At 45.7% G+C, this 22507-nt stretch overlaps 1 protein-coding gene across 3 annotated transcripts in view; it reads right to left on the bottom strand.

The window, feature by feature from the left end:
- Positions 1-21981, bottom strand: part of CYSLTR2 (cysteinyl leukotriene receptor 2) — a 36337-nt gene extending 14356 nt beyond the window's left edge. Inside the window, exons 1-3 of one of the 3 annotated variants that reach the window (XM_051832246.2) lie at positions 21851-21981; positions 16999-17075; positions 2179-2245 (exon numbers count right to left, since the gene is read on the bottom strand). The gene's annotated coding sequence lies outside the window, so the exon portion shown is untranslated. Of the gene's footprint in view, positions 1-2178; positions 2246-16998; positions 17076-21850 lie in introns of those variants that run through there. The other 2 variants (XM_051832247.2, XM_051832244.2) reach the window with 2 other exon arrangements.
- Between the last annotated feature and the right edge of the window lie 526 nt (positions 21982-22507).

Here is a 22507-nt window from a genome sequence, read left to right as displayed (position 1 = left end):
CCTTGAATCCTACTCCCAAATTACCTAACACAGGCACAAATCCTGTAATAATTCCTTTATCATCCTCTTCCTGAGACAGCCTATTTTTCAATTATTTTAATATAGAGTCTTTAAGATAATGATGGCATCTTGGCCGGCGCCGCGGCTCACTAGGCTAATCCTCCACCTTGCGGCGCTGGCACACCGGGTTCTAGTTGCAGTCAGGGCGCCGGATTCTGTCCTGGTTGCCCCTCTTCCAGACCAGCTCTCTGCTGTGGCCAGGGAGTGCAGTGGAGGATGGCCCAAGTGCTTGGGCCCTGCACCCCATGGGAGACCAGGATAAGTACCTGGCTCCTGCCATCTGATCAGCGCAGTGCGCTGGCCGCAGCTAAGCAGCCGCGGCGGCCATTGGAGGGTGAACCAACGACAAAGGAAGACCTTTCTCTCTGTGTCTCTCTCTCGCTGTCCACTCTGCCTTTCAAAAAAAAAAAAAAAAGGCCAGCGCCACGGCTCACTAGGCTAATCCTCCACCAAGCGGCGCCGGAACACCGGGTTCTAGTCCCGGTCGGGGCGCCGGATTCTGTCCCGGTTGCCCCTCTTCCAGGCCAGCCCTCTGCTGTGGCCAGGGAGTGTAGTGGAGGATGGCCCAGGTGCTTGGGCCCTGCACCCCATGGGAGACCAGGAAAAGCACCTGGCTCCTGGCTCCTGCCATCGGATCAGCGCGGTGTGCCGGCCGCAGTGCGCCGGCCGCGGCGGCCATTGGAGGGTGAACCAACAGCAAAGGAAGACCTTTCTCTCTGTCTCTCTCTCTCACTGTCCACTCTGCCTGTTAAAAAAAAAAAAAGATGGCATCTCTTCAATAAGAAAGACACAAGGGGCCAATGCTGTGGTTTAGTTGGTTAAGCTGCTATCTGCAGCACTGGCACCCCATATGGGCACCAGTTTGAATTCCGGCTGCTCCACTTCCAATTCCCTACTAATGCACCTGCAAAAGCAGTGGAAGATGGCCCAAGTGCTTGGGCCCCTGCTCCTATGTGGGAGACCAGATAAAGCTCTTGGCTACTGGCTTCAGATCAGCCCAGTTCCAGCTGTTACAGCCATTTGGGGAGTGAACCTGTGGATGGAAAATGTCTCTGTGTGCATATGTGTGTGTGTGTGTGTGTGTGTGTGTGTCTTCCTCTCTAATTGTAACTCTGACTTTCAAATAAATAAATGATTCTTTAAGAAAAAAGACACAATTGGTGCTGGCACTGTGGTGCAGTGGGTTAAATCCCTGGCTTGAAGCACCAGCATCCCATATGGGCTCTAGTTCTCGTCCTGGCTGCTCCTTTTCCGATCCAGCTCTCTGCTATGGCCTGGGAAAGCAGTGGAGGATGGCCAAAATGCTTGGGTCCCAGCACCCATGTGGGAGACCAGGAAGAAGCTCCTTGTTCCTGGCTTCAGATTGGCTCAGCTCCAGCCATTGTGGCCATCTAGGAAGTGAATCAGCAGATGGAAGACCTCTCTCCCTGTCTCTACCTCTCTCTGTAACTCTGTCTTTCAAATAAATAAAATAATATTTTTTAAAAAGACATAAGATAGAAATAATATTTACTTACAGGTCTTGAATGTACACAGAGCGCTCAGAGAGAAAAAAGAACCAATGGGCCAATGCTTCTATTGGGTCCAGGGTTTCCCCTGGGGAGCTCTAGTTCATAGGTTTAAAACAGACACAAGTTCTAGGTCATGATGTGCCTGTGATACAGCTACTGTGACACATCTGCACAGCTCATATGGGTGTAGGGGTCAGTAAGTCTTGTCACGTAGGTGGTATATAACTGTTTCAGAGGATGGTGGTTACCAGGAAGAAGGTGAATACTGCAGCTGTCCAGCTCACCTCACTGAGGACTTGGTAGTGGAAGGAAGATGGGTGTAGCACTGGAAACTGCGTCAAGGGCAACTAAGCCTGACTTTTTGGTAAGAAATGTTAAACTTGTATTTGAAATGGGTACAGAAACAACATAAACTTACAAGGATTTACCATACCAATGGCATGCATTCACTCATTCTCCCTGAACTCAGCAAGCCCATAAAACCCAACTTTGTTCAACCACAGCAGAATCCTTACAGCTTTTGACTGGAAGACCTTGAACCTGTGAATCTACATAATGACCTAAGCAATAAAAGAAGTAAAGTGAAACATTAGTTACTATAACTTACCCAAAGCACTGGTGTGTAATCATATTTCTGATGCAGCAAGGATGTTCTTCAATTCTCCTTTGGAGCTCTATGTGAAATCATGTAAATGATGACATAAAAAGAAAAGCTTCTATTTTTTTAAATTCAATGTTTCCCAAATATCTTAAACAGAACACAAATCCTATTAGGTGCTCTGTGAAAGAAAAGGCCTCTAGGATCAAATCAGCTGAGAAGCACAGCAGACTCCAGCATCTGGCTCTGGGAGACTCACAATGCTTTTTATAGCTCAGTGGGTTCCTGCAGCGAGAAATCCGATTTCTCCAGAATTTCCATCATTGTTTTTTTTTAAATCCTGAAAACTTATTTCTGCATTCACACATGCTTACACATCTTGGAACTAATGTTCCACACAATCTTACTTGTGAGATGCTGATGACATTATGTAATTCCTCTGTGAGGTAACTTTGATAGAAGAAAAAAGGGGGGCCCTACCCAATGTGTCAGGTGTTGAGAGTCAGGAGCTCTTAAGTGCTTGCTTTTGGGTAAGTTAGTCTTTCTGGGCATCCCGTATTCTGTTTGTAAAATGAAGATTGTAATAGTTTTCTGTGAATACCTTAAAGTGCCACAAACCAAATGGTTTGAAACAACAAAAACTTATTTTCTCACATTTCTGAAATTAAGTGGTCAGCAAGGTCATGGTTCCTTTAAAGGCTCTAGCAAGAACCTTTCTTGTCTCTGCTAGTTTGTGGTGGTCATTAGCAATCCTTGCTTTTTTAAAAAATGTTTATTTATTTATTTGAAAGACACAGTTACAGAGAAAGAGAGGCAGAGAGAAAGAGGTCTTCCATCTGCTGGTTCATTCCCCGGATGGCCACAATGGCTGGACTGCACTGATCCGAAGCCAGGAGCCAGGAGCCTCCTCCAGGTCTCCTACATGGGCACAGGGGCCCAAGGACCCAGGCCATCCTCCACTGCTTTTCCAGGCCACAGCAGAGAGCTGGATCGGAAGTGGAGCAGCTGCGACTCGAACTAGCGCCTACAAGGGATGCTGGCACTGCAGACAGCGGCCCCACCCACTACACCACAGTGCAGGCCCCTGCATTCCTTGGATTGTAGTCACATCATTTCATTCTCTTGACTCAGTCATCACATAGCATGTTTCCTTCTGTGTCTTCACAGCAGATTTTCTGTGTGTCTCTGTGTCTCCTGCTCTCATAGGACACTGGTCTTTATTGGGCTTAGAATCTACTTTACCTACTGTGACTTCATCTTAACATTACATCTGTAAAATCTCTATTTCCAACAGATCGTGTTCACAGGTTTGGCCATGCTGTTTTGGAGGACATAATTCAACCCACAGCAGGAACATAGACCATTGATTTGAGAGAGTTGCTGTAAGGCTTACATGGCAGACAGAGAGTGCGTGCTCCACAGAGCATTCAGTCCTGGGCAGATGCTGCTCAGCCATCCCACCTTTGCGAACAATTGAAGGATGCTCTAACTTCCATAGCTGTCATCCCATAGACACCAGAATGAGTTGATGATAGCAACTCACACAGCCACATGAGCTATAAAAAGTCAACTCCTCTTGGGGTTTGCTGGAAAGGAATACTCCACAGAAACTGATTACTCTCAGATTATTCTGATTCTTGATAATGGAAATATCTCAAGACTACTCCACTCCTTTGTTCTGATTCTATTTCTTCCACGGAACCCTTTGATAACCCACCTACAAAGGCAATTCCGTCTGCAAAATGGGACTGTGTGTTGCCTACTGGAAAACGCCAACCTTTCATTATAATCCCTGTTACAGACTTTAAATCTTGGTTAGAAATTAGTCTTCAGGTCACCATCATGGTGCACCAAATTAGGCTGCCACTTTCAATGCTGGCATCCCATATCAGAGTGCCAGTTCAGGTCCCAGTTGTTCCACTTCCCATCTAGCTTGCTGATAATGTTCCCGGGGAAGGCAGCAGATGATGGCCCAAATGCTTGGGTCCCTGCCATCCATGTGGGAGACCTGAATGAATTTCCTGGCTCCTGGCTTCAACCTGGACCAGCCCTGTCCATTGCAGCTATTTCGGGAAGTGAACCAGCAGATAAGAGGTCTCTCTCTCTCTCTCTCTCTTCCCACCACCACCTCCCAGTGAGTCTGCCTTTCAAAATAAATCTTTAAGAGAGAAAGAGAGAGAGAGAGAGAGAGAGATCAAAGGAAAGTAGTCCCCTGTGTGTTTTGTGAGTGTAAGTTGATTTCTGGAGAAGCAGTAAGATGACACTTTCCAAAAGCAGAGCTGAGGGCCCAGTCCTGTTTCTGAGACGACCCTTGGGGCCTTAGCTCTGATTATGTGGATAATGGCTCTTTTCATTTGATCTATCTCAACAGCAAATCTGGTTTGTAATGAACACTGTAAGGGGAATGATGAGGCTGTTGGCTGGGATGGGAGCACACACTCTAGGGCTCAGGAGACAGGCCAGGGTTGCAGATGCATTTCAGGGTAAGAGTCCAGGGAGCCTGGCTCAGCAAAAGGAATATAGCAAAATGATAAGATGCAATATGAAAGGACTAAACACAAAATCGGAAAGTTGGAATACCAGAGGTGGTATAGGCAAGGTGCACAAACAAGTCCATGAAGCAAACGTAGAGTTGGATTAATGTTACAGCTGCCTGCAAGCAGTGGATAGGCAGAGCCCCAGAACTAGAATTAGCACCAAAGCATAGGGAACAAGGAGACAAGGCACAGGAATCAAGCTGGAGGAATTCTCAGAATAAGGTTCAATTACAATGGCCTTTTTTAAATTTGAAAACAAACAGTCCTGCCCATTCATGTGGCCATACAGAACCCACTTCAGTCTAAAAACTGCAGAGCCAGGATTCTATTAGGCTCCCAGGGAATGCTTCTGTCTCAGGGGCTGGAGAAGTGACTGAAAAGGTGGAAATAGACCAAAAAGCAATGAAGTCCTTAAGCACCTTGACCACAAAGGCAACTACTTGTTCCATCTCAAGACCACCCGGGCTTATGAATTACAGTGACAAGGATGGCCTGGGAGGGTTGGGACCCAGTCCTAGGCTCCTCCCTCACCAGGGGGGTGGCATGCCTCAGGACACTCAGCTACAAATGCTGGCATGAAGGTCAAAAGGTTGAATCCAGCAGATATGATTAAGACAAGAGGCCATGGGAAAAAAATAGCAGAGGTGGTCCACGAAGATGAGAGAAAGCAGGGAGACCAGCAATGATCCGAGGAGCAGGGCCTCCTTGTGCACGTGGTAAGGAAGGCAAACTCAGCACGGAGCTCTGTCTGCAACCAGCGGATCCTCACCATCGGGCCATACCACAAGGACAGGAATTTGAATCTGAGAGGAGCCTGGCCAGGCAGGCAGACCTTAGAAACCCCTGGGTGTGAAACAAGGCCCTGGGCACAAACCCATACCGAGGATGCCAAGACTAAGGTCCATTCCCTCCATGAATCTCAGATACAAGAGAGGAGCCTGATTTTCGCATCAGGGCACAAGTTCAGGACCAGATCAACACTCAGGGGAACACTGAGTCCCATGGTTACTTCTGTTCCCCTGCCTGGGGTTGGAATTGGTTCTGGGACCCAGAGGGGATGGCTGAGGGGGAGGTGAGGGGACTGGTGTGGCCCCTGGCCCTCAAGCAGCCCTGCTTGTAGGGAGAGGATAGCTATAGGAGCTGGGGACTTCCACACCACCAGTGTTTTATTCCCTGGAAGCTAAACCAAGAAAATGCACAATGACTTTTTCTAGGAACTTCATGTTGCAAAAGGGCACAGGCAAATGCAGCCCACATTCCAAGCTTTATTTAGCTCAATATTTTGTCTTGAGAAACCTTTCAAATGTTTTCAGTGTTCTTCCCTGCCCATATAAAATAATTACACTATAATGCACCACAACCTTTCACTATACTGTAACGAGAAAAAGAGTGAGAGACAGAGGAAAAAACAAAAGGAATAAAACAAGTTGCCTGCTACATGTGACCATACAAATCAGCCAGACCAATTAAGTGTGTGACAGGAAGCTGAAAAAGATATGGAGAGGTAGCTTCAAGGGGAACTGGAAAAGCATTTGACAGCATAATTTCTACCACCTTCACAGGACAGGGGTGAGCCTGTGCAGAGCTTACTGTACTGCAAAGGAGCTCAGAGAAAAGTGAGAATTAAGCTTCATCTCCTGCAGCTTTACTGGTAATTAAAACACAAAGAAGAATCGGGGAGCAGCAACCACAAATGGACATGCTGTATCTGAGCTATTTGATAATAGCTCTAGGCACTCTGATTTGATCAGGCTATAGATGAGAAGACCCAAGTGCAGAGACATAAAATAGCTTGTGTGGCCAAGTTCATTTGTCAGTTAGGGGTGGGGGGCGGCTGTACTGCAATCACATTGGCATCCTACCTCTCCTTCAGCTGCATATACTAGGTCTTGTACACATGTGAAGAAAACACAGTCTCTGCCCATACAAAGCTCCAAGGTGGTGAATGTTAACACAGAGCTGTGCAGTGAGGAGGGCTTTCAGAAAGAAATGTAAATGGTCCTGTGTTCTGGTGCAGCAGGTTAAGCTGCTGCTTGCAACTAGGGCACTCTGGCATCCCATATCGGAGTGCTGATTGCAGTCCCAGCTGCTCTGCTTCTGATCCAGCTTCCTGCTACTGTGTCTGGGATGGTAGCAAAGGATGGGCCAAGTACTTGAGACCCTCCCACCCTAGAGGGAGGCCTGGATAGAGTTCCTGGCTCCTGGCTTGAGCCTGGTCCAGTCCTGGCTCTTGTGGCCATTTGGGGAGTGAATCGGTGGATGGACTATCTCTCTCTCTCCACCTCCCTTTCCCTCTCTCTCTGTCATTTTACCTTTTAAATAAATTGATCTGGAGAGAAAGAAAAGGAAAGAAATAAAGAATGAAAGAAAGAAAGAGAGAGAAAGAAAGAGAAAGAGGAAGGAAGGAAGGAAGGAAGGGAGGGAGGGAGGGAGGGAGGGAGGGAGGGAGGAGAAAGAACATGTGGGAAGGTCTGCAGATGGCCTGGGGGAACCAGGGAGAATATTGAGAAGTTCTGAAATGAGAGGTTAGATTAGGAGAGAGGGTCAGGGATTCCAGGCAGGGAGCAGAATTATGAAGACCCAGAGCTCAGAGCAAAAGACAAGGTCAGAGAAGTGCAAGGAACAGAGTGGAGCCTAGGAGAAATATGCAAAGGAGTACAAGGCAGACAGAGTGGTTCCAGGGAGACCTAAGTCCATACTGAGGAATCTGGATTTCATCTTTGGGGTAATAAGAACCCCAGAATGTGGGGGGAGTCTCTGTATTTGAGGGAGATCAAACTGGCATTAGGCAAGAGGAGAATTGCAGGAATGAATGCCAGAGTGTGCGGAGAGATGGATAGGGTGTGCCTGTGATTGTCCAGGGCAGGGGCGCTGAACAGAGCTGGATGGGGTTGGAGCTACAGAGGAGTGTGAGTGGATCCGGCAGTGGAAAGACTAGGTATGGAAGGTCGGGGGAAAGGAGAGGCAAGGGCCCTCTCAGGCATGTTGCAGGAGACAGTGGTCACTTCAGTTAGTGAAAGGGACATACGAGGAAGTCATTGTGGGGAAGAACCCATGCAATGGTTTAGATATGAGTTTGAGCATTCCCCCAAAAGTCCATGTGCTGAAGCCTGGGTCTCTAAAGTCACATGCTAATGATGAATGGATTATGTTAGTGGTTAATAGATTAGGGTAGAAACTTGATCCAATTACGGTGTTTAGGAGGTGGCTGTGGGAGTCCTTGGGTCACTGGGGCCTTGCCTTGGAAGGTAGTCCTTGCTAGAGGGTTGGTTACATAAGGCGAATTTGGTCTCTCTCTGCTTCCTCACTCACACTATGATTCCTCTCCCACACAAGCTCCACCATAGTCATCTTCCAGTCTCACCAGACAGATAAACCAAGGACACCCCTGACCTTGCACTGTGAACCTCCAGAACCATGAACCCAAATCAGCCTCCTTCCTTTATACGTAGCTTGTCTTAGGCATTGAGTTGTAGAAGCAAAAAGCTGACTGATACAAAGGAAGCGTCTGCTTGGAGTATGTTGAATCTGAGATATTTGTGAAATAGGCAAAAGGAAGTGCTGTCCCATTGCAGGCTAAGGCTGGCGAGGAGAAGCATGGCAGGCCTGGGGAGGTCAAGGCCTTCAGCACTTACTGGTAGCTGAGGTCAGAGGAACAGATGAGCACACTAAGGGCTGTGAGAACTGAACAGGAAAGAAGGCCAAGGGCAGAACCTCAGGGAATACCAAACTAAGGGACAGGCATGGAGAACAGGAGGCTGGAAAGGTGATGAGAAGATAAGAAATACTGAAAAGATGAGAAGTGAATAAAGAGCTCACTACCAAGGAAGCCAAGAGCAATATCAGTTTAAGCAGTGGTTGATGAGGGTGAAAAAGTGTCAGGGATTTAGCAACAACAGGATCAGAGAGGTGGTGTGGAAGCCGACGGGCAGGGCAAGGAGTAGCAGCTGAGGCTGTGACTGCCATAATGGGAGAGGATGCTCTGAGCTCTCCAGCAGATGCACGGGATGTTTGCTGGAGGAAAAGCTTGAGCCACAGAGGCATGCGTACATCTCTGGAGACAACCTTCATTCCCTCTCGGCCCATCTCCCTCATGTGACTTCAGGTCCTTCACGTGGGTGGCAAGAACCCAACAGCTTGAGCCATCACTGCTGCCTCCCAGGGTCTGCATTAGCAGGAAGTTGGAGTTGGGAGTCAGAGCCAGCTATCAAATGCAGGCACTCTGCTGAGGGCTGTGCACCTTTCACCTTGGCTCTTAACCACTAGGACAAACACATTCCTCTCACTCACTTTGAAACCTTCACTCCTGCCCTGACTTCTGCAGCCCTGAGGCCGCGTGGTTTTTCATTTGCTGACTGCTCAGCCCATCGGAATACACTGTCAGTTCTCCCTCACTCTATTTTGGGTGTCCCATGGAGCCCCACCACGGTCCTCAGCTTGCCTTTTTTTACTCCCTCCAAGGATGCACCCACAGAGGAGTCTGCCATGGTCTCTCTGTCCCTGCCTTCTAGATCTACCTTTAAACAGCTCATCTTTCCATCTTTGCAAATAATTTTCTTGTCAGTTCTCTCTTGCTCTGTATGACACAGTCTCTTAGACAGGCTGAGTTGGCATTGTTTTTACAATTTTACAAATAAAGAAAAAGAAATCAGAGTCCAGGAGACCTCACGGGGATTTCCTGCACTATGTTCCCACTCTTTCAGTTGCCTACAGGATAGTCTTCCTTGACGATTCCACTTCTACCTTAGACCTCACCTGAATTCATCCTTCTCGTCAAACCAGTTCCACTCAGCTTGTGACACTGTTGGGATATTTTGATTCTCTGCCCTTTACACCTCTCATTACTACTCTGAACTGGTACAGTCGTATCCTTTGTTTCTCTTTGATGTGCTTGCTGGTATTTATCCACGTACACTGCACGTACACTCCTGCTGTCCTAACCTTGAACTTTTTTGGCTGAAGCCCCAAAACTGTGGGCATCTTTTGACTTCTACACCATTGCTGGCCATTCTCACTTCACTGCAAACCAATAATTGTCCATCAGACAAAAAGCAAGTGCCTCAATCAGAAACACAAGCCTTCCACCACTTGGCCCCCTATGTACCTGGATTCTCAGTCATGAGTCAGCACCAGCAGGTGCAGCCATGCTGTGTGTTGGCAAACAACAGAAAAAGCACAGAGGACTGGGGCCTGGTCTGCTGCTTTCTGACTTGGTGGCCTTGGAAGGGCCATCACTTGGCATCTTTGAAAACGTTTATTCCAGGGGCCGGCACTGTGGTGCAGTAGGTTAAGTCTCCACCTGCAGTGCCAGAATCCTATATGGGCCCTGGTTGGAGTCCCGGCTGCTCCTCTTCCAATCCAGCTCCCTGCTAAGGCCTACAAAAGCAGTGGAAGATGGCCCAAGTGCTTGGATCCCTGCACCCATATGGGAGACCCAGAAGAATCTCCTGATTTGTGGCTCCAGCTGTTGTGGCCATTTGGGTAGTGAACCAGCAGAGGGGAGAACTCTCTCTCCTGGGTTTGCTCTTCGTGGTGTTCCTGTGCCTGCCACATGGCTCTCTTTAGTTCTGCCCTGCCACTTTATCTCTCACCTCTCTCCCCAAGCCTGCAAGCTGCCTAACTCTTGCCAAGCCAAACTCTTTCCTTCGTGCATGTCAACTTTGTCTTCTGGGTGTTGCCCTACTCAACTGACACTTACCCACGGTCCTATCTGATTTCGTTGTTGTCATTCCTACAACACTGGTGGATAAAATCCTGCAGGCTGATCTTAGCTCTGCAAGGGCATTGATAGGTGTGTGTTAGGCAGATACATGAGGCTGACCTCCCCAGCTGGTCCGATTGGTTCAGAAGGGACAGTTTTCTACTAATTTTGCATACCTATTCTTCCAAATGCATATTCAAGCGTGCTTGGCAAACCATCAGCACTAGACAGATGAGGGTTCGTTACCATAGCACACTCTTAAAGCATGTGTGTTAGACACAGAACCATGCCATTTGCTAGTCCAGGAGAATTCGTAGTTCCACTGCATGTTTCCTTCTCCTCCTCACTTAGGTCTGGCTGCCCAGTCATTGGCCTTTCTTACCCTTCAGTTCATAGCAATGCTCTTCATGTTGTCTAGTAACTTTACAACATAACTTGGATTTTAACTCCCAGGACTACTGTGGAACTCAAATAGGATAGTCTTTTTATGGGTCACAGAAATGCCCAGAGGAGAGGGTTGGTGTAGAGTGATAGAGCAAAACCTGCCACATACCAACTGCAGGACCTCAGGCAAGTGTCTTATTGTCTTACTGTCTCTGGTCTCAATTTCCTCGACTCTATAAGGAGTAAGGAATGTGAAGTGTCTCACACGGGTTGAGCATTCCATGATGTTAACTGTTGTATTAAATCCCAAATTCGAGACTTCAGACAAGTATCAAGGAGGCAAAATCTGCCTAGAGCATCAGCAAAAATATAAATGCAAGGGCTGAGACATGATTTACTGTTTTTAAAAAAATAGTGAAAGGCACAACAGTGGCTGCTCCAAGTTGCCAGGCAGAACACAAACTCAGGATCTGAATCCCGGGACTTTCATTTAGTTGCCCTGTGACCTTGGGTAAGCAACCTTATCTCCTTGGCGCCCAGTTCCTCACCCACGAAATGGGGGTAATGATAATACCATGCCTTACTGCATATGGTTGTTGTAATCAAGAAGTGAGACGATGCACGAATGGCACTGGTGCCAAGGCCCAGACCCCAGTAAACCCCAGATAAGGTGCCATGGAAAAGCAAAATCTCACAGAATTAGCCACACAGAGCCCACTGGAGCAGATGGCTCTATAACACACTTGTCACTCAGACCCTCAGAGGACCCGGGTGGCCCCAAAGACAGGAGGTAACACCGAGAGTCTAGTCTTGAAATCCAGGCTGCTAACTCAGAGCTCGGTTGCCACAGCCCCGATGTCACACTGGACATGCAATGGGACCTTTCTGGCCCGCCATGAATGGCCTTGTGCTTTCGGAGTATTTTCAAAGACGTAAAGTAAACAAAGTCCTTGGAGATCAAAACAGAAATACAGATGAAAGCAACTGAGATTGCAACATCTGCCAACGAGGAACTGAGCTCATCTCCCGGCTTCCAGAGGAGGTGGGTGGAGGGCAGTGAACCCCACAGGGCCCTGTTTCCATGGACTCAGCACCTTGGAAAAGTTTGCTGCTGGCTTCTTCCTCTGCCCTGTCACCTGTAAAGTGTCTCAAAAAGCCCCAGGCTAACGAACTCCTGTTTCTGGATGCGATTCACTTCTGCTAACATCCTGTAACTGTGCAGTAAGCACCCTGGCCACTGGTGAGAGGTTTGCGGGCAGATGTGCTGTAAACCAGAACCCATTAACTCAGCAATGATGGGAAGTTCTTCCTGGAGGAGGGAATTCTCCCATGTGCTTTCTCTGCACTGCAGGCATCCTCTTCAGGGCCCTGGGCAGGGAAGGACTTCTCAGCCAGATTGTGGGGGAAATGGGAGGGGGGTGGCTGGCAGTTCACCCTGCAGGGAGGTGGCCTGGGCAGTTTCATGGTCTCCTTTTCTGTCTTCCTCCTCAGAGTTTCTTTCCTGAAGACACCACTTTCAGAGGTCTGCAAGGTCACAGAGTGTCTCCTGTGGGATCCCAGGCAGACAGCGCCTGAGCAGTCCCCAGAACCTGGCAGACAGGAAGTACAGCGCATCCCACACTGGGCTCTGCAGGTCCTGAGTCTTTGAAACACTGCTTTCCATTGAGGGAGAATTGGAGCAAACCCTTGCAGTAGGGCCAGAGTGACTTCACAGGGAATTCCCACAATAGGCCAGGGTCTGTGCGAGGACCACATGCACTTATAGTTACCAGATCTAATTGATTCTTTATGAGCAACCATCCTATCCTGTCCTTGCCTTCCCTCCTCTGATTCCTTGGGGACCCACCAGGATGGGGGACAGGAGGGACTGCTCAGATGTTAGCTAGCTTGGTCTCTCTGACCTGACTCCCAACCAAATCCTGGCTCCAGAGAAAGCTCAAGAACCCCTAAGATGACTTCGGAATTTCATGATCTCGGTTTCCTATTTTTATTCCCAAACCAGATGACACTCCACAGTACCCAGACGATACTGTAAGTTTTCTAGTTAGAACATTCCCGGAATCCTAGTGATGTGTACTCAGCTTTCCAGTGATTTCTCCCACATTCTGATCCTCAGATGCCCTCTGACTTCCATGTGCTTCCTTCTCTTTCTAGTACTTTCTTGGAATCCTGAGAAACTCAAAGGAGCTCCCAGACCCTTCCTTGCCTGGACCCTGCCCAAGGCTGCTGGGGCTTCCTGAAAGACTGACTGTTGGGCCCAGCGCTGGGTGGGGCTGCAGCTGGCCTTCTTCCACTGAAAGGAGAACTTGCCCAGGCCACAAAAACCATGATAACGTGACATCCCGCACCACAACTTTACTGCCTCAGGCACCTTCAGATGGAATAAGAGACAGCCAAGAAGATGTGTAATTCTGTGCAATGTCAGAGCTACTGTTACAGCAGGGATCTGCACGGGAGAAAAATGACAGCTTGGCAATGGTCTGCGTGGCCAAAACGTCAGGTGCTGTAAGCATAGTCATGTGTCGATCACATTTTGGTGAATCATGGACAGTGGTCCTGCAAAATCATACCAACGACATAATGAATGAGAGCATTATGCCTTTGAGTTACAAGGGACCTGCACTCAAATCTCAGCTCTGCCTTTTGGTCACAGTTGCAAAATTGCAGAGAGACCTGGAGTAAGTATCCATGACAACAATGGATGCGAGGTGATTACTTTGCTGCCTGACAGGTGCTCAGTGCTGTTGGGGCTGGCTAACAATCATAGTAAGACTGCTGATGATCATGGACAAAACTCAGAGAAGTCAATAGGAGGCTTCTTTGTGGCCAAGTGAAAGGACTTGGACCATTTTTTTTTTTTTTTTTTGAAGAGCCAACCAGAGGACACAAACAACTCCATTCTTTTAATTTACTTTTTTTTTTTTTTTTTTTTTTACTACACAAGTAGTTCGTGTCTGTGATTTAAAAAATAACAAGGTGGGGGCTGGCACTGTGGCATAGCGGGTAAAGCCACCGCCTGCAGTGTTGTCATCCCATTTGGGCGCTGGTTCCAGTCCTGGCTGCTCCACTTCTGATCTAAAAAATAACAAGATGATCTAAACTGAAATAAACTTCAATTACAAATGTTACCACTAGGGCCTGCGCCGTGGCTCAATAGGCTAATCCTCCACCTGTGGCACTGGCACACCGGGTTCTAGTCCTGGTCGGGGCGCCGGATTCTGTCCCAGTTTCTCCTCTTCCTGTCCAGCTCTCTGCTCTGGCCCAGGAGTGCAGTGGAGGATGGCCCAAATCCTTGGGCTCTGCACCTGCATGGGAGACTAGGAGAAGCACCTGGCTCCGGGCTTCAGATCAGCAGGGTGCACTGGTCCCAGCACGCTGGCCGCAGCAGCCATTGGGGGGTGAACCAACGGAAAAAGGAAGACTTTCTTCTGTCTCTCTCACTATCCACTCTGCCTATCAAAAAATTAAAATAAAAAAACCCAAATGTTACCACTAATCAGGCATATCTGTTTGTCATATGCTCCTTTTTGTCTTTCTTCAAATATAAACAGATATGTTTCAACAAAACTTGATGCATATTATAATGCTGTTTTTTCCTGATCGCTGTGTCATGTTCACCTTTCTTTGCCAGCTATTAAATATCAATGTTATCACTTAACTAGCCAAAGAGAATTCCATGACACAGACATGACAAAATCCGCTTAACCAATTTCTTACAATAGCTATTACTGACACTGAAGGAAGGGACCATGTGCCTTGAGATCAACCAGATGGGGCCCATTCTGGTTTCACTTTAAGAAAGATCCCATGTTCTCTGGTGCCTCATCTTTAAAGTAAGAATTACATCCTCCAATGCTTACTGTTCTGCTGTGGAGCAAACGGACTATTGTGTAAGTAGTAAAGTACTATATGAATATTTCTGTTCATCACAGAAAGAGCTAAGCCAGAATTCCCCTGCACTGAGTCAAAAAAAGAAGGAATTTTATTCACATGCCATTGATCAAAAGTACAGCCCATGGGGCTGATGTTGTGGTTCAGCGTGTTAACGCCCTGGCCTGAAGCGCCGGCATCCCATATGGGTGCTGGTTCAAGACCCGGCTGCTCCACTTCTGATCTAACTCCCTGCTATGGCCTGGGAAAGCAGTAGAAGATGGCCCAAGTCCTTGGGCCCCTGCACCCATGTGGGAGACCCAAAAGAAGCTCCTGGGTCCTGGCTTTGGATCAGCGCAGTTCCGGCCATTGCAGCCAATTGGGGAGTGAACCATCGCATGGAAGACCTCTCTCTCTGCCTCTCCTCTCTGTGTTGAACTCTGACTTTCAAAATAAATAAATAAATCTTTAAAAAAAAAAAAAAAAAGTACAGCTCCCTGGAGGCCAGGAGCGCAGCTGCAACCTGGTTCACCTGCACTGGTTTTGTTCTCATTCCTTATGAGAAAAATTAGTACATAACCTTGGTATAAACTCTGTCCACTTTCCTTACAAGAACAAGGGGTGCAGGGTCTGGCATTGTGGCATGGCAGGTAAAGCTGCCACCTGCAGTGCCAACATCCCATATGGGTACCAGTTCATGTCCCAGTTACTCACTTCCAATCCAGCTCCCTGCTAAAGGCCTGGGAAAAGTACCAGAAGATGGTCCAAGTGTTTGGTCCCCCTCCACGCATGTGGTAGACCTGGATGAAACTCCTGGCTCCTGGCTCCTGGCTTCGGCCCGGCCCAGGGCTGGCTGTTGCAGCTATTTGCAGAGTGAACCAGTTAATGGGAGATCTCCTTCTCTCTGTCTATGCCTCTCTCTCTGTAACTCTTTCAAAATAAATAAATAAATCTTAAAAAAAAAGAGAGAAAGAAATAACTAGGTAGGTGTGCAGAGATGGTAAGTGCCATGTCAGTGGTATTCCTGAAAAGACAGGGTAAGCCACCTCCTACCACCAAACCCAACCCCACCCATCTCTGTGTACCTGTGTGGTGTTAGTGACTGGTGAGCCATTGAATGCACACCTTGTGTTTGATCTTGAAGAGGTTACTAAAGGAAAGCATCCGGCTGCTTTGGCAGGTACTAACAGGGACTGGGCTCAGTTCTGATACATTTAGCACATTTTGGAGTCTCATCTTTTCTAACTGCTGACCACCAGAGGACTGGAAACAAAACCGTCTCTCTAAAGCATCAGGAAACTGAGACTTTCAAATAGATTACCTTTTTGAGAGTTTATATGGTTGAGACAGAGGATAGAAGTTTCTAGAAGTCTTATGTTTCCCACAAACTACATTTTTCATTATTTGTACATCACTAACAGGGAGATTTGGGGAGCTTGCCTGAAATTGTTCTTCCTCTCTCTTAATATTGCTTTCAGGTATTTGCCAGAGACAGAAAAATATCTTCAATGACCAAGGGCAACTGTTTTTATTCTGACTACTCATTAGAGTCCCTGGGAAGCTTTTGGAACTTGAAACAACATTGCAGGTGGTTGGCTGATTTCCCCAAAGGTCAGTTTCAATTGTTCTGGGGTAATTTTTCTGTCTTCTCAAAATCAGGTGATTTGGGCTGAATGTTCAGCCAGAGTTGGGAAACAGAGTTTGGTTCCAATGGGGTTATGACCTGATTACAAGTTCATGTTCTCACATACTCTTTCTCTCTCTTGGTCCCTCAGAGGACCAAGAATTTGAAATACAAATTCTCAAATTTAACAAGACCCTGAATGGGAAAAAATTACATAATAAAAAATTTAATAAAATTATACAATAAAATAACTCAATCTGTGAAAAATGGGAATGATGCTATCTGGCCAAAAATAGAGGAATGTTTGGGTAAAGTATGACAAAACCCAATGCAATATTATGCAGCAATTTTACATTATGATTATGAAGAATTTAGAGCAATATGGAAAAAACATAGGCTATACGGGAAGAAATGGAAAGAAACTGTACTGGATAGACACAGTTATGAAAATCAAACTAAATTATACACACATTTTCATAAAAAGAGTGGAGAAAAACACTCCAAAATGTTAATTCAGGCTTGGTAATTTTTTTTTGCTCCCTTCTACTTTTTTGTACTTTTCCCAATATTTTTAAACTAACACATATATGTTAGAAAATACACAACAAAAACAAATAAATTTACTTTTCAAAACTCACTCCTCTGACAATGAAGTGATAATCAAGGCACAATTCTGGATGAGGAATTCACAAACCAAAAGTGAAATTGCCCACCTGACGTTTTCTGCCTTCCAGCTGCCTAGTCTTCTGTCTTCTCTGTCTCTCCTGCTTTTCTCCACCAACCAATTCAACTGGCTCATTTAAGAGAAAAGCGAAACAGCAAATTACATTTTATGAGCAGTGTCAGCCAATAGCGAGAAAACCAGGAAGCTTTTGATCTGAGGGTCATCGTTCTGCAGAAGCTGGTGTGGGAGTTGCCCTGGCTTCCTTCTGGAGAACCAGGGGGCAGATTTCCAGTTAGAGACCATCTCTCTGGACCTGCCCTGCCCTGCTAATGTCTGTATCTGCATCTTTCACAAGACAGCAAGAGGATAGATGGGCTAGAGTTGGGGATTTTAAGTGGCTTTTAGTTCTCCTAAGTTGTTTTCCATTTACATGACACGAATAATATCAACACTGCCTTCCATCCGCACTTAAGAGTCCCTGGGGTCATGTCATAAATAAGACTGTCAATTGTAAAATCAACAACAGGAGTCACTGTGCACTTGCTCCCCATGTAGGACCTCTGTCCTTAATGAGTTGTACTGTGAGAATTTATGGTAAAACTAGTCCTCAAACAGTACTTTATACTTTGTGTGTCTGTGTGGGTGCAAACAGTTGAAATCTTTACTTAGTATAGAGTTGATCTTCTGTATATAAAGATAATTAAAAATGAATCTTAATGAAGAATGGGATGGGAGAGGGAGTAGGAGTTGGGGCGGGAGTGGGGAGGGGGATGGCAGGTATGGGGGGAAGAACCACTATACTCCTAAACCTGTAACTATGAAATTTGTATTCATTAAATAAAAGCTTTCTAAAAAAAAGAGTTCCTGGGGTATTTGGTCACCCACTTGCTTTTTCAACTCTGCTGAAAGTGCTTTGTCAAAGGTCACCAGTGACCTGCATTGCTCAGTGTCTCAGTTCCCATCCTCCATGCCTTCTTGTCTGAAAAATTGCCACTTCCTTAAAACTTTCTCCTCCTTGTTTCTCTGGCCTTTCCAGTTGTTTTTCTCCTCTGAGATGGCTCTGGCTGATGCTGCTTCTACCCCCAGCTTTTCTAAGTGTGAGCTTTCTCCAGCTGTCTACTTCCTTTTGCTTTTGTCTACCTTATCCACAACTATGGCCAAATTTATTATGAGCCAAATAAAACTTTTCTCTTCCCTTCACAACCCTTCATTTCCCCCAATCTACTTCATCTAAGCAAATGGTACCACAGTGATCCAGTCTGTTAATCAGTTACTTCAGAGACCTAGAAGTCATCCTTAATGCCTCTCTCCCATAATTCACATTCAAGCAAACAAATTACTTTTGTTCTACCTGCAAAATATATTCCAAATCCAACTTTTTCTCACCTCCTCATCCCTGTTAAGACCCTTATCATTTCTTAAATAGAAATCTTCAATAATATTAGGCAGTGGGGAAAGCATCCTAATGGTATATAAGATGTAAAATTCTATTTGTTTGTAGATAATATGATCCTAGATGTGTAAAACTCAAAGGTCCCATGAGAAGACTGCTAGAATTAATAATAGATTGATTGAAGCTGCAAGATACAAAGTCAACACCCACAAACCAGTTGCCTGTTTAGACAACAATAATGAACAATCCAAAGAGGAAATTAAGAAAACAATTCCCCTTACAAAAGCATCAGAAAGAATGAAATATTTAGGAATTAACTTAATCAATAAAGTAAAAGACGTATACACTGAAAACTATAAAACATTGCTGAAAGAATAAGACACAAATAATTTTTTTAAATCACATATTTATGGGCTGAAAGACTTAATATTCTAAAAATATCAATATCAGTGTATTAGAATATTAAGTATTCTAAAAATATCAAACTGATCTACATATTCAAGACAATCTCTATCAAAGTCCAATGATATCTTTTACAGAAATGAAAAATCCATCCTGAAACTTATATGAAATCTAAAAGGATCTCTGAAGTCAAAATAATACTGGAAAGCAACCAAGTTATGACTCACACACTTCCTGATTTCAATACTTACTTCAAAACCACAATAATCAAAATAGCGTGGCCTTGGTAAAATGACAGCCATGTAGGTTAATGAAATAGAATGTAGAACCCAGAAACAAGCCCTCACATACACGGCCAAACGATTTTCAACAAAGGTAACATGACTGCGCAGTGGGAAAGAACAATCTTTTCTTCCTTGTTTGATTTTATTTGTTTGGGAGGCAGAGACACAGAGAGACAGCCCCCATCTGCTAGTTTACTCCCCAAATGACTGCAATGACTGGGACTGGGCCAGGCCATAGCTGGGAGCTGGGAACTCAGTCCAGTTCTCCCGCACGGGTGGCAGGAACCCAATCACTTGAGCTGTCACCAGCACTTCCCACAGTGTGCCTTAGCAGGAAGCTGGAGTCAGGAGCCAGAGGCAGGAATCAGACCCAGCCACTCTGGTATGGGATGTGGGTATCTGAACTGCTACTCTAGGACAGTCTTTTCAACAAGTTGTGCTGAGAAAGTTGAATAGCCACAGTCATTGAACCTTCAACTAACACCATACATGAAAGGCACCCAAAATGAATAAAAACCTTAAAGATAAGAGCTTAAACTATAAAACTCCTGAGAGAAAACATAAGGGAAAACCTTCATGACACCAGATTTGATAATGATTTTTTAGTTATGGCACCAAAGGCACAGAGGAAAAAAAAAGAAAAGAAAAATTAGGCAGATTGAACTTGATCACAATTAAAAACATTTGTGCATCAAAATACTCCTAACAGGGTGGGCACTGTGGTTAAGCTACTGTTTGGGACATCTGCATACCATGTTAGCGTACAAGTTTCAGCCCAGGCTACTCTGCTTCCAGTCCAGCTTCCTGCCATTGCATCCTTGGAAGCAGCAGAAGATGGCACAAGTGACTGCCATTCACGTGGGAGACACAATTTGAATTCTGGACTCCCAGATTTGGCCTGGGCTAGCCCTAGCTGTTGCAGGCATTTGGGGAGTGGACCAAAGTGATGTGGGGTGAATAGGCAGGCAGTTAGATAGGTCCCCAAATGTAATTCTACCTCCTCCTTGTCAATCAAAACTCTCCCTTTCCCAGGATGCACCTACTCTATCTAGGATCTAAGGAGGTGGAGGGGGATGCCATGAAAATAAAATTCAAAGAAACAGTAAATGCAAAGAAAGATAAAATGCAAAGAAAAAATGAGATACCACTTTACACCCATTAAGATAGTTTTGATTTTAAAAACCAAAGCAGAATAGAAAATAACAAATGTTAAAAGAATGTGAAGGAACTAGAACTCTTGTGCCCTGCTGGTAGGAACATAAAATGGTGCAGTTGCTATGGAAAATGGTGTGTCAGTTTCCCAAAACATCAAAACAAAAATGGAAGTGCCATCATTACTCAGCCTTTCCACTTCTGAGAATATACTCAAAAGAATTGAAAGCAGGAACAAAAGCATGTTTGTACACCCACATTTAGAGCTGTATTGTTCACGACAGGCAAAGTGTGGAAGCAATGCAGTGCATACAATGGAATATTATTGTACCTTAAAAAGGAAGGAAATCCTGACACATGCTAGGATGTGGATAAACCTTGAAGACTTTGTGCTAATTGAAACGGTCAGTCACCAAATGACAAGTACTGTGAGGTCGCAGACTGGTCAAACTGATAGGGACACAAATAGAATGGTGCTTGCCAGGGGCTGGGGAGAGGCTTGTTAAAATAATTCATTACAGGGCTGGTGCTGTGGCATAGTGGGTAAAGCCGCTGCATCCAGTGCCAACATCCCACATGGGCACCAGTTCGAATCCTGGCTGCTCCATTTCCCATCCAGCTCTCTGCTATGGCCTGGGAAATCAGTAAAAGATGGCCCAAGACTTTGGACCCCTCCACCCATGTGGGAGACCTGGAAAAAGCACCTGGCTCCTGGCTTTGGATTGGCACGACTCCAGCCATTGCAGCCAATTGGGGAGTGAACCAGAGGATGGAAGACCTCTCTTCTCTGTAACTCTGACTTTCAAATAAATAAATAAAGTCTTTAAAAAAAATAATTCATTAGGTGGTCATTAGGCTGAGGCAGCCTACAGAGTCCTGGTCTCCCATGTGGGTAAACAGAAACTCAACCCAGTAAAACCTCCCCCCCCCCCCTTTTTTCCTCCGTCCTATTTGTTCTCAGTCTACTAACCTTTTTGCCCAGTTAACTTTCTATTCCAAGGATGAAAAAAGGCAGTGAGACAAGCGCCTAATAAAACGAGTCCCTCAGTTCACCCTGGCAGGCTTCTTAAACCGTCTTTATGCCTTGGTTGAGGAGGTCAGAATTCTCGTTGGAGCACATGATCGGGAATTCCCTGATTGTCACCACTTTATTCCCATGGTGCTGGGATACCGTGAAGCCCATGAGTGCATGGCTGAAGCCAACGGGAGGTCCCTGAGAAAAACAACGTAGAAGCTGGTAACATAAGATAAGACCTGGTAAGATTTGGGCTCTCCTGCCGAAAAGAGGACTAGAAATTTCACTTTGTTCTAAAAAAAAAGGGGGGGCGGGGCGTGACATTAACTTCAATATGCAATGACTTTGAACAGCCCTTTCTTGTCTCCACTGTTGAGGAACAGGTTTTGTTTTGTTTTATTTTGTTTTGTTTTCATGAAAATTGTTGAACTCTTAGTATAGAGTTGGTCTTCTATGTATAATGTTAATCGAAAATGGATTTTAGTGGAGAATGGGACTGGGAATGGGAGAGGGAGGAGGAGGTGGGGCGGGAGAGTGGGTGGGAGGGTGGGTATGGTGGGAAGAATCACTATGTTCCTAAAGTTGTACTTATGAAATACATGAAGCTTGTATTCCTTAAATAAAAAGTTTCTTTAGGGGATAAAATTTAACTTACCTGTGGTTGCAGTCCAGTTCATAAACACAGCTGCAGAAACCACGACAGAAACTTCCTGAAGCCCTCACGCGTAAAGTGCTGACTTCCTTCTTTTTGCAAGGAATTGTCACGTCCCATATCTTCAGGCTCTGAATGGACAAGAAATAGAATTGGCAGTACTTTTCCCATAACAGCGGTGGACGCCCAGCCAGTTCTGGTCAGTTTACAGAGACTGCATAGTGTTAACCACTTGGCCCTAAGAATAACATTTTGATGTCACATTGGCATAAAATCACACACTAATGTTATAGACATCTGAGGTGGGAAGACTCCCTTTGTTCAAACAGGCACCAGAGACAGTGGAGGATTGAAGTAGTTTATTACACCAGTGGGCTCAGCTGGAATAATTTCCCGAGAACTGAGCAACAATCCCAAGTTTTTTTTACAATATTTATAGGTTCATCAGCATCATTTAAATTGCAGCCTACATGGTGGGTTTAAATTGCAGCCTACAAGACTTAGAACCACATTTCCAATGGTTGGTGGGCCTGTTATGTTTGTAGAAGAGACACCAGGGGCAGATTTGTTAGGACAGATTTATGACTGGAGTTTACAGAAGTAGAACTGAGGACTCCTTCTCTCCCTAGACAAGATAGCAGTGGGCAGCTGCTTCACTAG

The sequence above is a fragment of the Oryctolagus cuniculus genome, chromosome 9, assembly GCF_964237555.1.
Source record: "Oryctolagus cuniculus chromosome 9, mOryCun1.1, whole genome shotgun sequence".
Taxonomy (NCBI): Eukaryota; Metazoa; Chordata; class Mammalia; order Lagomorpha; family Leporidae; genus Oryctolagus; species Oryctolagus cuniculus.
Note: the sequence above shows the minus strand (reverse complement) of the source record. Positions and strands in the feature narration are given on the sequence as shown.